Source organism: Pinus tabuliformis, chromosome 6, assembly GCF_031772625.1.
Source record: "Pinus tabuliformis cultivar Carrire ecotype Pingquan chromosome 6, CPIR1, whole genome shotgun sequence".
In the NCBI taxonomy this organism is placed as follows: Eukaryota; Viridiplantae; Streptophyta; class Pinopsida; order Pinales; family Pinaceae; genus Pinus; species Pinus tabuliformis.
This window is the reverse complement of record NC_142292.1, coordinates 1,106,524,650-1,106,541,204: the sequence shown is the minus strand read 5'-3', so window position 1 is coordinate 1,106,541,204 and position 16,555 is coordinate 1,106,524,650.

Here is a 16,555-nt window from a genome sequence, read left to right as displayed (position 1 = left end):
TTGTGCATTTGCATCTTGATAGTTTGCATGATTGATTTAGGAAAAGTGCATTAGAGTGTGTTGATTGCTCTTTGAGAAAAGATGGTGTCTTTATTTTCCCTTATTAGCTAGGATTTTCAAAGTTGAAAAGATATAAAGCTTGCTTATCATATTTAGACTGCATTTAGGAATTGTATCATACATCTCGTGGTGAAACTTGAAAGGCAAACTTCTAAAAAGATCAACCTAAAATAAATTGAATGAACTTAACAATGCTTTGCAACATAACGCACAACATAGAGGTCTAGGCTAGAGACGTGTTTCGGCGTCGTAAAGCCTGGTGACTGTCGATCTCGTGGATGGTGGGTGATTCCTCCTGAGGGACGATAGCGCCAGTACGGATTGTGCTCCCACGTACCGGCGCGTATATATTGGGAGACCCCTATAGGCATAAAACCTTTATCCTTAGGAAGTCGTGTCGGCCGCCCTACTGATCGCAATGCACTGAACACAGCATTCAGGAAGATCGACCGCCCGTACCCTAAAAAGTATTCTGCGGTTTTGCGAAAAGTTTGGCACACCCTCTGCCTAGAACTCCAGAGCAGTTTCTTTTGGCCTTTTTCAGACTCTATAATAGAAAAATTCCATCCGAGCATTTGTCACTTCGGGCTCGTTAAAACATCGAAGGAGACTAGAGTCATCTTTAGCTTTTTCTCGACTCTTTAAAATTGAAAAAGCAAGTTGTGTCTAAGCGTTGTTAAAAAATTATTTTAAACGGAACAATCACCCCTATTCATGCGTTGATCTTTAGGTTAAAAAAATGGAGCACACCAACCAAGGAATTTCCCTTGGTGGAAATCCCAGTCCCTTCTCCTCTTGGGGAGATGTTGGTGCGCCCCATATGGCCACATTGTCGCTTCCAGGACTGACAATTGACCTGTCGGTCTGGCTCTTTTCAACCAATGTCGTTCAAACCACCACTATTCCTGAACAGTCGAGTCAACAGTTAGACCAGACCAGAGTTGCCCACCAGCCTTCTACTTCATCTAATTCTTCCTCTCCTCCTTCCTCTTCGCTTGACGGAACTGGTAAAACAAAAAACCAAGTTCCTAAGGAGAAGAAGGAAAAGAAGAAGAAAGAGAAGAAGAAGAAGGAGCCAAAAGCGACTGGGGGAAAACAAGTGTCGTCTGACAAGAATCCACACACAACACTGACTAGGCCTAAATCGCCATGTGTCATATGCAAGGGAGACCACTTCCACAGAGATTGTCCCTGCATCCCTCGGATACTAAGGGACTGGTCTCCCCGTTTTCACAATCCGGTAGCGTCAACCTCTGATAGCCATGTTGACTGCTCACTGTCAACTAGTGAAAGTGAAGTCACTGGACAGAGAGGGAAAGATAGATTTCCCTGCAAACTGTGTGAAGGCAACCATGCCATCCACCGTTGTCCCTTCTTAGACGAGGCTAAAAGAGTTCTGGAAGATCGCCCGATTTTACGAGCGCAACTTCCTCCTGGATATCAAAAACTCTTGCCAAGTCCTTCACTAGTTGAGAACCCGGCTGGCCCGCCCAGGTGGTCAGCCGAAGCACCTATCATTGAAGATGAATCGTCTAAATCCATACCTGACGAAAGTCTAAAGGTTGAAACGGCAGTTGACCCGGTTTTGCCTTCAGAGGCTCTATCTTCGAATGATACCATCACGGAGGAGAATAAAGACGACACCGTCCAAATTCTCTTCATCAACACAGACTCCGACTAACAAGGGGGAAATTTGCCCATTCCTTTATCACAGGAAGGAACTTCGTCAGAGTCATATCCGGCCGTCTATTCGGTCCCACCACCAAGCAACCTAGTTGTCTCGTTCGACTGGAACCAACTAGGCAGACCCCGGTTGCCAGCAAGCATACCATTTAGAATTATCGTTCAAATATACAGAATGGTAATGGCTGGCACTATCATTGATGAGGGGTCATCTGTGAGTATCCTTTCCTCTATTGCTTGGAAAGCGCTTGGTTCGCCAGTGCTTTTGCCTTAAATGAGAAATCTATCAGGCTTTGATAAAGGAACCAGTCGACCTTTAGGGATCCTCCCCAATGTGCCCATAACATTGAAAGGGAAGACCGTTCAAATAAATGTGATGGTCGTTCAAGGACCCTTGGATTATAACCTACTCCTTGGACGAGACTATATATATTGCATGGGGGCCCTCGTCTCCTCACTCTTTAGAGTAATGTGTTTTCCGCACGAAGGAAGAATGGTCAAGCTCGTGGACCAACTTTCATTTCCCGGATCACGCATCGCAAATAGTCATATACCATCCCTAAATGGTCTATCCACGCAAGAAATGTATCAACCCACGGTCCGTCCTCCTGATGAGCGCGAGTAATCCGGGAGGATATGATTGGAACCCAGGGGGCATGCGTCCTGGTCTACTTCGGCAGGAAAACTTTGGGTATAGGGTAGGTTTCCGCGGGAGAATATGACTAGTCTGTACCCCGCCCATGTTGGAAGAGGGTTATTCTAGAATAAGATTCTTTTGTCAAAGTTATGTGAGTTGGCGGGAATCGTCACTCACCTTTGACTATTTTGGTAGACACTGCCGAGGAAGTGTTTTGTTTGAAAGATTAACGAGACAATCTTTGGGTAACCTGAAAGAGGTAAGCCTCTCTCGTTAAAACAATGGTTTTGCGGAAAAGAAGTAGAGGTAACCTTGAAATCATACTTTATACCTGGGGGCATGCAAAACTTTTGGAGTGCAAGCAAGGGGCGGCTATTTATTTTTAAAATTTTTAGGTCCTTCCCTTTAAACCTGTAGGTCTAACCCTTTAAACTCGTAGGATTAGTCGTTTCCGAACTTGCATAATAAAAGGATGCGGGGCATAGCTTTGTAAGATGAAGCTCCATAAAAAATAGAATCTTAATGAGACATTCTTATCATATGACTGGGTTATCGAGCAGTTTTAGCACACAGTTCATGCTCGTTAAAAACTAAACGCAAGATCCGAGCAGTTTTAGCACATAGTTCATGCTCGTTAAAAAATAAACATAAGATCGAGCAAATGTTTCCACCCGCGTTTAAGCTCGTTAAAAAATGAACTATCCCGGTAAATAACCACTGTGAATGTAACCTTATCGGCCATTAAAGCCTTGGTTGTGTTTGCCCGTCACCTCCACTTTTCCATTGGTCGTTCGTTTACCTCCATATTTTTGTTTACCCATTTTGAGGAACAGCTGCGAAGAGTGATTTCACCTAGCCATCCTTGTGACACTGCCGTGATTGGAAAATTCCAACCTATACCTGGAATCAGCTGCTATCCCTGTTTATCACTCGTTCCTCAAAAGACGAGTCTTCGTTAAGCTCTTTTCAACTGACTCGTAAAATATGAAAAGATTGCCAAGTCCTTGGCCTTCCAGCTCGTTAAAGGGACAGGAAGAGTTATCCCTCCTCTAGATTTTAATCTTTTTGGACCTGAGGGATTATTGCACAAAAAGATCGAGCGCTTGTTTTGTTCGGCTCGTTAAAACTATCGAAAACTCATCCCTTCTGTATTGTTTTATACTTTTTCAGACCTAAGCGATTAGATGACGAAAAAGGACTTTTGGAGTTAACTTTATGTACCTTTTCAGACTCTCTAAAAATGAAAAGGACCGAGTTATCCTTGTCGTTAGACTCGTTAAAATCATTAAATAGCGACAAACTTGTCTTTATACGAGAACGAGTTTCACTATCGCTAGGCTCGTTAAAACATAGCGATGGGCTTGCCCGAAGGGCAGGTTATAGAACAAGCATATGTTATCCTCCTCAAGCTTGACAAAAATAAAGAGGTACTGGTCAGCAATGACTGGGGAAAAATTGGGAGAAACTCAAGAAAACTTTGATGGTAGCAAGTCGCTCTTGAACATGACACTTTTCCTCCGTACCACAATCGGGTTGGGTTGTTTCATTCACCGGTCACATCTATGGTCTCGCCATACCATCCATATTTGGGGTAATGCTATCGATCCATCGCATCAGTGTCGCCATATGTTCAAGAGAAGTCGTTCAGAAAAGTCAACCATGTCCCATCCACTACCATACATTATCCTTCATCCTTTCATGACCGCCACCCTGAATCATGTGTCACAGATCGTTTTCACCTCCATCAAAATCATTAGCTCCGTTCCATGTCACTGATGTGGGATTCATTAAGGCCCTCCTTTGACGGATCGCTTCTTGTCGACATCAGCTCATTATCCAAGAGGTTGATCTAGGAACAACCCCTTCAGTACTTTGAAGCTTGCATGCCTCAATGGCAAGTTTCTCACTTCCGGCGACGGGTATACATCAATGACCTTCGACCGGAAGATTTTGCGTGGTGTTCGACGCCAAGTCCTTTATTCACACCACGTGAATTGTACTGCAGTACCTTGAGGGTCATTATCATTATCGGTGATTCCTCTCGCGCTTGTTAACGGTTTACATCATTGACCGGTAATCAAGCGATGTCTTTCCATGTTCAACTTCAGAACATTTCTCACATGGATCGACTTGTACTTAGAGTAAAGATCGAACGAGTTTGAAGACCCCGGATCTAGTTTCATCCATCCGGGCTGCGATATATATTCAGGAAAGATAAAGACATTGACATGTACATCATTGCAGCAGATAATCGTCATACTCAAAGGATGATAATTTCATCAAAATTATCAGTCTACCATCAGACGATTGTCTGTTCTATGTACAGAAAAATGAATTTATAAAGCTGAGCATGGGAATGCCCGCCTCAGCTAAATCATGAAAGAAGTATGAAAAATAATGTATTGTATTGTATCTTATTACAGGTCTCCTCCCAGCATTGGATGAACTTCGGATCCCCCTGATAAAGCATTTCACCCGATAAACGGCCTCATACTTTAGGGGGCAACTGTTATAGACATTTTTGTGCCTTACAGCATTGAGCATAAGATGTCCATAATCTAAGGGATCCAAAGTCCCTAAACATGTTGTTCCTACCCCTAGAGGAACAAGGCTAACAAACCACAGCAATTCACAGAAGTTCTCCACCAGAAACTGCTCAAAAACAAGTCAATTCAGGATCATTTCAGTGGCTCCACTAGCTGTTTGCACTGAATGTCAAAGCCAACACTGGCTACCTGCGCTGAATGTCAAAGGCAACACTGGCTACCTGCGCTGAGCGAGAGTGGACATGTGGCAATTTCATTTCTCAAGGTGTCAGAACCCAGGAAGCTTCCAAAATGACACTTGTCTCAAGGAATTCGACTGGTGATGAGTAAGAGGTTCCAAATCTCCAAGTGGAAGCAAGAACCTCCAAGTGGAATCAAGAACTGACAGAGGGAGAGGACACTAGTCAGATCTCAAGCTGACTCATCCTCTCTCCAAACATCTATATATGGATCTCTCATCCATGAGATCTAGAGGCTGGAATTTTGTTATTGCAAAGAATTGTTGTTGGTTTGAGATTGGAATCATTGGGTGCTTAGTGCTTTGAAGGGGGTGAAGATAGGAATTCCATTTGCTGGGAAGTAGATGCTGGATTGGAGCCCTCTGGGTTGTATCTCTTACTGAACCTTGTTATTCATCAATAAAGCTATCTTGGTTTCTCCTATATGCTGATGTATTCTTGATGTATGCTTGCATTAGTATGTTTAGTTTATTTCTAATCCTGAACTAGTTATGAATATGAATCCATGTCTTGTGTAGTGTTCTCTTCTTGTGATCTTGCAGAAACCTCTTGAAGCTGGGCCAGTGAGAAGGCAAGTAGCTGGGAACTCTCCAAGAGAAGAGAATCTGGATCGAGGGACAAACGGAAGACACCGGTTAGTCCATCTATCTCTCTCTTCATTCTTAATTCATAAAGGAAGAATACTAGAATAGCTGTCTTTGTTTGTTGCTAAGGCACTGTCACACCTTAGGTGGATAGGATCATCCTGCATAGGCATTTTTCCCCACAACAAGGGGCATGTTAGGTCTCTATAATACTAGTGTAGCCCCTATATTGTTATTTTTGTGCCCCATTGAAGCCCACTATTGTTATTGTTGTTCCCTTACATTATTATTGTTATGTAGGCCCCAATTATATTTTTACCCTTTAGACTCCTATTTATATCAAGGAGGCAGTTTCATTTGAATCATCCAAGAATTATTCACTTATGTGATGTAAAAGGGGCTTGCCCCCTCAAATTGGCTTATTATCGAGGAATTAATCTATTTCTTCTTATCTTTTTGTGTTATTTTAATCTGGGTACATAACACTTTCCCTTTCCATTTATTTTTTCCCTCTTTATAAGTGTCTTTTTACTCTTCATATTTGGAACACCTCGGATACCCTTTTTGTGGCCTACATTTTCCAGATACTATCCTTGCATGCAATCCCCATCAACTATCCTAGGCTTGAAGAACATCACTTGAATTCACAAATGATTGTATACACACCACAAATACTTGAGGAGTACATATGGGTTTTTGGAAGAGATACCTAACATGATAAACATTTTCCTAAATTTAGTGATGTACTCTTGCACACTCTGCCCCTACCTTTGATTGAAGTAGTGCCAACGGATCCTTTGGTCCTCTCCATAACTAATAGGGTATAACCATGAGTAAATGAGGATTTTTAATTCCTCCCACTTATTTACTAGTAGATCACCCTCTAGTCTAAGGGGTCTCTATGTGACTTTCCCACTAAGTTAACTCACATCCACAAATTTTAGTTTGGAAAAGGAAATATTTTTCTCTTTTTCTATATGGTGGGCATTGAAATAAGCCCCTAACTATTGCAACCATTGGTTCAACTTTATTAATCGATCTCAACATAATATGGCTTGATATTCATTTTCACTTCCATTTCAAATAAGGGATGTGAAGGGTTAATGGAACTAGATATCAACTTCCCTTTCATGAGATCTTTCCTCACTTTTGTGTTTACATTTTCTCCTAATTTCCCCTCTAATCTTATCTATGAGTTACAACCTCCAACCACCCAAAATTATCTAAGATTTCTTTCTATATTTGCATTAGGAGGTCCATATTTTGATATATATCAATGACTCTCTTCTAACCTCACAAATCTCTCATTTACCATATCTCGAGGGTTTTTGTGAATAGACTCATCTACCATGGCTAGGGTTTTGTGATTTTTTCCTTAAGCTAATTCCTATTTCTTGCAATTTCTCACAAATAGTCTAATTTTTTTTCTCAAATATAATATGATATATAAAATACCATAGGTATTCCAATGGAATAGATCGTCACAATATATCTTATAATATTTTAAATTTTTATATGATGCAAGTTTGTTTCCTTGGATTTAAGATTTATTATCTCTAACTTATGGCTTGAATTTAAAAACTAATTGAAATATGAAAATAACATAACATGCACTAAATATACAACATTTATGTATATAAACACAATATTTATCTTTGTAAACATAATATGACAGAGAACCTAGCTATAAGGTGAGGTATATTCTCTATTTTCTTTGCCTTAGTTATCAAAATAAATATACAAAGGAATGGTAACTCACTATGGAGTTATCTTTTGACAAAATGGTCTAAATGGATACTATGTAGTCCTCCTCCTCCTTTGTTATGCTCTCAAAATACCCACTCTAAGATGTTTTTATTAGTTATGGAACAAGTACAATGCTAAGGTACAATACTAAGGAATTGAACCATTTTTCTCCTAGTGGATTAGTATTTAACATAGTTGGATGGTTGTATAGGGTTATGAATTTGAGTTCCTAAAACCTCAATTAGTGATAAGGATTTGGACCTTATAGAATCCTTTTGAAATTCCACATGTGACTAACCCCAAAATGGAATTGCAAGTTTAGTCCTACATTAGTTTTCGCCTAGAGAATGCCCAAATAGATGATGAATTGCATGATGATATAGTCCATATCATACTTCCCCATTTACGTATGGATTTGGTCCCAAAAATATTCATTGAATGATGTGAGGAAATTTTTCCTCTACCATTTTGCATTTCCTGGAATTTGTTCTTTCAATCTAATTTGCCAACGGTCATGTTGCCCTTCTCTAGTAATTCTGAAATTCCTCTACAAAATTGTCTTCTTCAATATTTTCCTAAGAATTCATTGTTATTTCCTCTATGGTAGGTAGGACCTAATCTATACTGAAAGTTCAAAAATATAAAAGAGAATACACAATGAAACTTCCAAGATAAACCCTTAAAAACCAAATATATCCAAGAAATTCAACATGAACAACACAAGAATATAGAGATAAGAACCTTTGATGTAGGGTAAAAACATAAACTACTCATAAGGTGCCCATACAAGCTTGTACTTGTCTAAGTTATATATGGTAGGTTTCTTCCCGGTGAATATGGTTGTCCTATTATCTAGTGTACTTTACTTTTGTGATTTTCTTCCCTTGTTGGGCACTTAGACAAGTAGAGATTTTTTACTTCCTCCTTCTTGGATTTCTTCTTTTCAACTTCCTCCACTTCTTCAATGATATGGGCTTCTTCTCTTCCTCTTTTGTTGTTGTCCTTTTTGAGTTTAGAAAAATCTCTCTTGTAGTGCCCATATTATTGACATCGATAGCATTGAACTTTTGCCATGTTCTTCTTTCTTTTATGAGGACCAAATTTCCAAAACTTTCCTTTCTCTTTGTCATAGCAGCATATGCTTGAGTTTTATCATTTTATCCTACATCATATTTTGCCTTCAACCTGGTTTCTTCAATTTTTCATAGTGACCATAGATCCTTGAATGGGGTGGCTTCCTTTTTCCCATAAATTATTGATTTAAAGTTACCCCATTGCTTTGGGAGTGCATTTAGTACTATGGTAGTCATTTCTTTGTCAGACATGATTTCTCCTAGATCTTGAAATTGATCCTTTATTTCATATATCCTCATAAAGTATGAGCCTATTCCATCTTATGTTGATATCCTTAGCTTCTATAGTTCTTGTCTTAATGAGATAACTTCTCCTGTAGTGCTTACGGAAAAAATCTCTACTAGTTTGTCATATATTTATTTTGAAGTTTCAAGTTTAGATACATAGGGAATAAGGGGATCCTTGATGGATTCTATGAGAATCCTTTGAGCCCTTTTTTCCACTTTCATATGCCTTGCAAGTGCTTGAGCATCTTATTTTGGAGGTTTAGTGATTGAGCCATTCACATGTTCCATGACCTCATTTTCTATGAGGTCCAGATCTATCCTCTTCTTCCATGCAAGAAAATTTGAAGCCCCAACCAACTTGTTGCTTTCCTTGCAAAAATAAATTTTGGTAGATTCAGTTGTAGACACAGATATACTTACTTGAGAGGATTCTCCTTCAACACATTGCCTTCTTGAATTTGATGATGATATAGGTAATAGAAAACTTCTTCTTGATGAAGATGGTTTTCAAAAGTGATCCTTGACTCCAAAGAGAGGGAGAATACCTTAAGTTCTTTGATGATGCCAGCAACTCCTTTCTTGCTTCCTTTGGATGAGTAGACTTCATGTTTCTTTTATTTTGTATATTTCTTCAATTTTAGTAGATTTAGGGTATTTTGTGATTTCTTCCCTTGATGATGGCTTTGAGCGAGGATCCCAAGAAATCTTCTAGTGTAGACTTCTTCTTTGATCGATATAGGGCTTCAATACTTTCTTTGAGAACATATTAACTTCAAAATTCCTTGAGAATGAGATGATCTTCTAGATGCTTTGATGCCCTTTGGTCCTTGAATGCTTGAGTGTCCCTTATTGAGTTTCACTTCCTTGATTTTTCACCTTACCTCTGATACCATGTTGAGAAATCCAGGGCATAGGGATGAGGTTATTTATCTTGAATGATAACTTCTTGTGATGCAATGTTTCTTAGACTTTTATTATATTATTTATTTCTCTCGATTATGTTAATGTTTTCTATAATCAAATAGCTACCAAATCATAAATAAGAATGTGACAAGGGACACAAAATGTACGGTATCAGCTAGGGCCAAAACCTCTCCTTCTTGAGAGGGAAACCCAATCAGACTCTTCTTCTTATATAAACTTCAAGTGACGAATTCCAAGACCAAGACCCTTGAACTACTAACCTCTCCAAGACCAAGTCACAGGGTTTCCTTAAAGTATTTCATCTTCCTTGAGTCAACACTAGTCAAACTGCTTTCTTCACCAAGAATCTCAACTTCTCTTCAGATTTCGTCCTATTACCACAGGCCTGCAATTCTCAGCCTCTTTAGAAAACCCTAGTTGCAACACGTGTAAGGGATAGACAATTATTTGATCCCTTGATTTCCTTTGCTTGGATAGTATGACCTTCTCCTGCAATTCGACTTGATGGATGTCTTTTTATCTTCCTTGATTCGGTCTCCTAGGATAGTTGTAATAACTCAACTCCTTGAGCAGCAGATGGTACTACTCTTTGTTGGAAATAATATTGAGAGGGGGGGGAGGGGGTGAATCAGTATTAGTCAAGTCAATAATCTCCTTCTCATACTCAAATTTATATATGCTACTTCAATGAAGGTAACCTGCGTGTACACGCAACTGTGTTTAAGGAAACCAGTGTATACCCAGCAAACTTATAATTCAGTTAATTCATCATATGTTGATCTTTAATTTGTGCATCAGTACTTTATTAAACATTAAATAGTAACCATGTGCAGTTAATAACAAAATGAACCATCACACATAAGCAACACACATGAACACCAAGATTTAAGGTGGAAACCGAATGTGGGTGATAACCACCTGCTGTTGTCATCTTTGTCTTCTTTAATAATAAGAAAAATTGTTTACAACATTGTACTGGTGCAAACTCATACCAGTACATAGGATTCTACCTGCAAAAGGTTACTACCTTCTCTCATTCTCCAGCTTCTACTGGAAGGGAGCTATAACCCCCTAGATCTTGTACTAGCTGATATGTTTACTAGTACATAGGCATTGACCTACAGAAGGCTAAAACCTTCTCTCTTCCTCCAGGGACCACGTTTCATAAATTTTCAGACTGGATGCTCCTGGTACACAACAATACACATGAAGGCGTTGTTTCATCTAATTTTCATATTGGACCCATTATCAACATTGAAGCTCAAAATCAATCGCCACTGCACTACAACCATCAAATACATCGGCATTAAACAATAATTGAAACTCAATCATAAATCTCTATCACCCATAACTGAATCACTGAAAGCCCATTGTCACTGAATAAAATCACAATCAATCAATATGAACATTCAGTATACTGTCATCAAATTGCAGTCACCAGAACATAGAGCAGAACCCAGAATTCTGCAACAACAGTCAGATCCACCTATAACTTCAAATATCATATTACATAGTGTATACGCTACTTAGATGTGTTGAACTAGCGTGTATATGTGCTTTTATCAAATCCAACCAGCGTATGTCTGTAAATATTAATTCATAATTTTGCAGCTATTCCAGACTTCAGTCATACCCAGATCATAACATTTACAAAACAACACATGCATCAGTATTCAGATCTAGACTATACATGATCAAACCATATAATGATAATTCATTTCAAGCCTTAATATCTCGATCCATCATTAGATCTTATCCCTCATCAACCGCTAAGGTTCATCCTTGGTTCAGATCAAACAAAGCACCATAATCCGATAACCTGCATACTGGATCTCACACTTCATCAGAGATTCAATACTTTCACGCCTGGCCTAATGATCTTCTCCTCCTTTTATACTTTTAGGCCTTTCTCAATACCATGGACCAAAACCACTCAGGACCAATACCTTGGACCAAATACCTAGGGTCAATACCTCAGACCAGATTCCTTGGACCAAATACCTCAAACCAAAAACTTATTTTTCAAGATATACGCGATTTTCCTTCTGTGAAAGTGTGTGTGTACTTATACGCTACTTGTGTTCAGTGAACCTACGTGTATAAGGATCTTGCTCCAGGTGAACCTATGTATACCTCTCTTTCTTCATTCTTTGTAGTCTGATCTGTAATTCTTTCTTGTTAACCTGCTGCACTTTGAACGGTCATTTGAGAGATTTGTCATTGGACATTACTTCTAAACTGATTCCTGCATTTTTTCACATCTGTAAACACAAATTCCATGCATTCTGTCACATCTGATATCTCTTCTGTTGATTCATCTAGTTACCATATACATGTGAGTTGTTTTGCTACAAGTGGGTTGCCATCAAGTGCAACACATGCATCATAATGCCAACAATCTCCCCCTTTGGACTTGATGGCTACAAGCAACCCCAAAATACTCTCCCCTTTTGACATCAAGGGAAAAGGGCGGACCAAGATATTCTCCCCCTTTGATATCAAGGGCAAAGGGTTGACCAAAATATTCTCCCCCTTTGATATCAAGAGCAAAGGGCAGACCAAAATGAAGACTTGAATAGATGAATATTAATCATGCTCCCCCTAGGCACATGTTGAATTCTCTGATTGAACTCCCCCTTTGTTCATGCTGAAATGTACTGTATCATCCATGCTTCCCCTGAGCAGATGTAGAGTCTGGAAATATTTTCAACAAAAAATAACATGACTTTATAACTCAACTATGTGAGTTTTACCATCCTCTCACCAATGACTCATACATACATCCATTCTTCCAACCAAGTGGGGATATACCAAACTTGACTCATCCACCCAACCAAGTGGGGATATACCAAACTTGACTCATCCACCCAACCAAGCGAGGATATACCAATTTTTTATACATGATTGAAATATAGCAATTATTACATCATCCTTCCCATGCATAGTGGCGGTACAAAGTACATCATATGACCAAAAGGGACTCATCAAAAGACTACAATAGGCGGAGACAAATTATGACCTTTACATCGAATGATATACATGACATTTATAGCAGAGACCAAATATCTAAACAAGACCATGATAGTCATCAACAACTATCATACACCATGTATGATCTGCTCCATAAGTATCTGTCAACAGCATCGATACCAGCAACCTCTATATGCCCATCATTAGTTCCCAATATATGACAATGTAAATATCATAAACCTGTGACAAAGTATGTCTACATATAGATATCAATTCATCCTCTTGATCTCATCAAGATCAACTTGTTTCATTTCCTTAGTAGAAAGAGCCTTATCATAACCTTCCATGAATCAACTCAGCATATGTCATATCTCCAAGCAGTAGCACAAAATCATTCACATCATGTAACACCATAGTCATCATCTATGATCATAACATCATCGTCAAGAACTGCATGATATTTCCACAAGAACCTTCAATATATCAATCATGTATCATCACTAGGGAACATCCCACATCTAATAAGCATCAACCATGATAATCAACATATGTGAGTATCAACCTATCATCATAAGGTAAGAACTCATCATTATTATGTGACTAAGTAAGCTATGTCTTTGAATATCCATGTCTTCAAATAGCTATGTCTTCATGAGACCTGCAATAACACCATCCTCTTGGCCAACCAACAATATTTGTCGATATGTATCTTAAGTAATCATCCATGTATCCAGCATAGCAATATGTATCTAGAAAACCATGAGCTTATGGTCATTTGTCAAGATTTCTTGATATCATCAACAGCAACAATCCTCAACCATGTGAGAGCCAAGAACTACAGAAATCATAACTACACCATATGAACTTTATGCATCTTTGAAGGCATGATGACAGCAACATAAAATAAATGAGTGGCTCATCATCAAATAATGAAGTTGTGTACTCAAGCTTTGTACTTATTCTTTAATATCACTGTGTAAGCAACCTATATGTATTATATGCATCATCAAAAAGTCATTCACAATCATCCATAAATCTGATCTGAATACCAACTATGTGACCCCAAGTATCATCTGAGATTTTATCATGGACAACTCATAAATGTAATATAGCAAGATGTATCATTTAGCCACATAAGCTTCATCATCATTGATCAGGTACCAAAGACTTCTAAACATAATGCTTTATTAGAAGCATATAATGTTCTCCCCCTGGACCTATTCCACCTATTCACTATCAGATCTGATTATTGCACATATCAGTAAGAAGTACCAAGGCATCATCATTAATCAGATATACATCAAGTTATCAACAACTTGTGAGGATCAAAACAATTCTAAATAACATCCATAGACTGTAGTCATCTATGACAGAAAAGATAACTGATAATTGTCTAAATCATATCACATCAGTTTTTCTAAGACTGTCCCACAGCAATTTTCTCAAACTACATATATGCGACTATGTAGCTTTGAACTCGCATATATACGTGACTTGTCTTCATGAAACTTGTGTATGAGATTTAGAACATTGAAGTTTCATACTTTCTGCTTCCCTTGAGTTTGCCATGTCTCTACACTATGCCATGCCACATTTTTCTGGTTGTACTTCCTTCTTCTTCCATATCTTTGAGTGTGATGATGTTTTCTCCTTTTGGTATGGTGCCTGAAATTTTCTCTTGCATTCCTTTGCTATATGTCCAAACTTGTTACATGCATAACATATTACATGTTTCATATTTCTTCTATAGCAGACAATGGCTTTGTGACCAAACATATTGCAAGAAAAACAATATCCCTTAAAGTACCTTGAAGGTGATGATCTTTCTATGTGATGATCTTGAACCATTATACTTCTGCATCTCGTTGCAATATGTCCAATATTATGACATATAAAACATTCAACATTATTCATTTGAGGAAATGACCGACCACAGTTAGGAGTAAAATATTTTCTTTGAAGAATTTCTTTCCTTGGTTGTTGATGGAGTTGACCTCTCATCTCCTTGTTGAGCATTCTAGATTTTGCATTAGAGTTTCTTGCCTCACTTTGTGAGCTAGATTCACCTTCAATAGATTCATGAAAACCAAAACCTGTTTTGATAGCAGGAGACATTTGACTACTAAGAATATCATCTAAAATCTTAGTACTATATTGAAATCATAAAAGCTTATCCTTTTCTTCTAATTTACGTTTTAGGATATTTACCTCAACCTAATATTTCTCTTCCTTTTCAAGATATTGTTTCTTCATGATTTCTTCAGCTTTTCTTCCTTCTTCCATCCGTTGACTTAATTCAAGAACTTTGTTTTCTTGTTCTTCAAGAGCTTGGAGTAGTTCTTCATTCTGCTTATTTGATTTTTCAAGATCTTCTTTTAGAGAGAGGATCTTAGCTTCAAGACTTTCATAGTAACTGGATCTATCTTTGAGTTTCTTGATTGTTGTGCTCCTTTTATTTACTTCATTTCTTAATGATGTCACTTCATCCTGCAGCTTTTGACATTGATATTCCTTTTCCTTGTTTCCTTCCTCTAGTTGAGCTTTTAGTTTGGTAACTTCTTCTTTGAAGGCACACTCCCTTTTGTCCAATAGATCTTATTGATCTCTAATTTTGTCTGTGAGCCTTTCAAATTATGCCTCTATTTGATATCTTTCTCTCTCACCCATAAGAGAAAATTCAGTTGTTTCGCTATCACTTTCATCATCTTCAAATGGACAGATAAATGTATCACCAGAGGATAACAAATTCATACATGATAGTTCTTTTGTTTGTTCATCTTCATTCTGAGGTGATTCTGAATCTGAAGAGTTGCTTCCACATAATCCCCACTCGACTCTCCCACTATCATAGTTCCTTTGAGATGTATTCTTCTTCTGAGGCGCTTTCTTCTTTAGCTTCTTTCCCATTGTTCTACAGATCTCCTTCAAGCGATCAAGCTTCTACCAAAGGACCTACTCTGATACCAATTGTTGGAAATAATACTTGGGGGGTGAATTAGTATTAGTCAAGTCAATAATCTTTTTCTTTTCATACTCACCTTTATATACGCTACTTCAATGAAGGTAACCCACATGTACACGCAACTGTGTTTAAGGAAACCAGTGTATAACCAACAAACTTATTATTCAATTAATTCATCATATGTTGATCTTTAATCTGTGCATCATTACTTTATTAAACATTAAACAGTAACCATGTGCAGTTAATAACATAATGAACTATCACACATAAGCAACGCACATGAACACCAAGATTTAAGGTGGAAACCCAATGTGGGTGAAAACCACCTATTTTTGTCGTCTCTGTCTTCTTTAATAATAAGAAAATATGTTTACAACATTGTACTGGTGCAGACTCATACCAGTATGCAGGCTTCTACCTGCAGAAGGTTACTACCTTCTCTCATTCTCCAGCTTCTACTGGAAGGGAGCTATAACCCCCTAGCTCTTGTACTAGCTGATATGTTTACTAGTACGTAGGTGCCGACCTATAGAAGGATACAACCTTCTCTCTTCCTCCAGGGACCACATTTCAAAAATTTTCAAACTGGATGCTCCTGGTACACAAAAATACACATGAAGGCGTTGTTTCATCTAATTTTCATATTGGACCCATTATCAACATTGAAGCTCAAAATCAATCACCACTACACTACAACCATCAAATACATTTGCATTAACCAATCATTGAAACTCAATCATAAATCTCTGAATCACTAAAATCCCATCATCACTGAAGCAAAACACAATCAATCAATCTGAACATTCAGTATACTATCATCAAATTGTAGTCACCAGAACACAG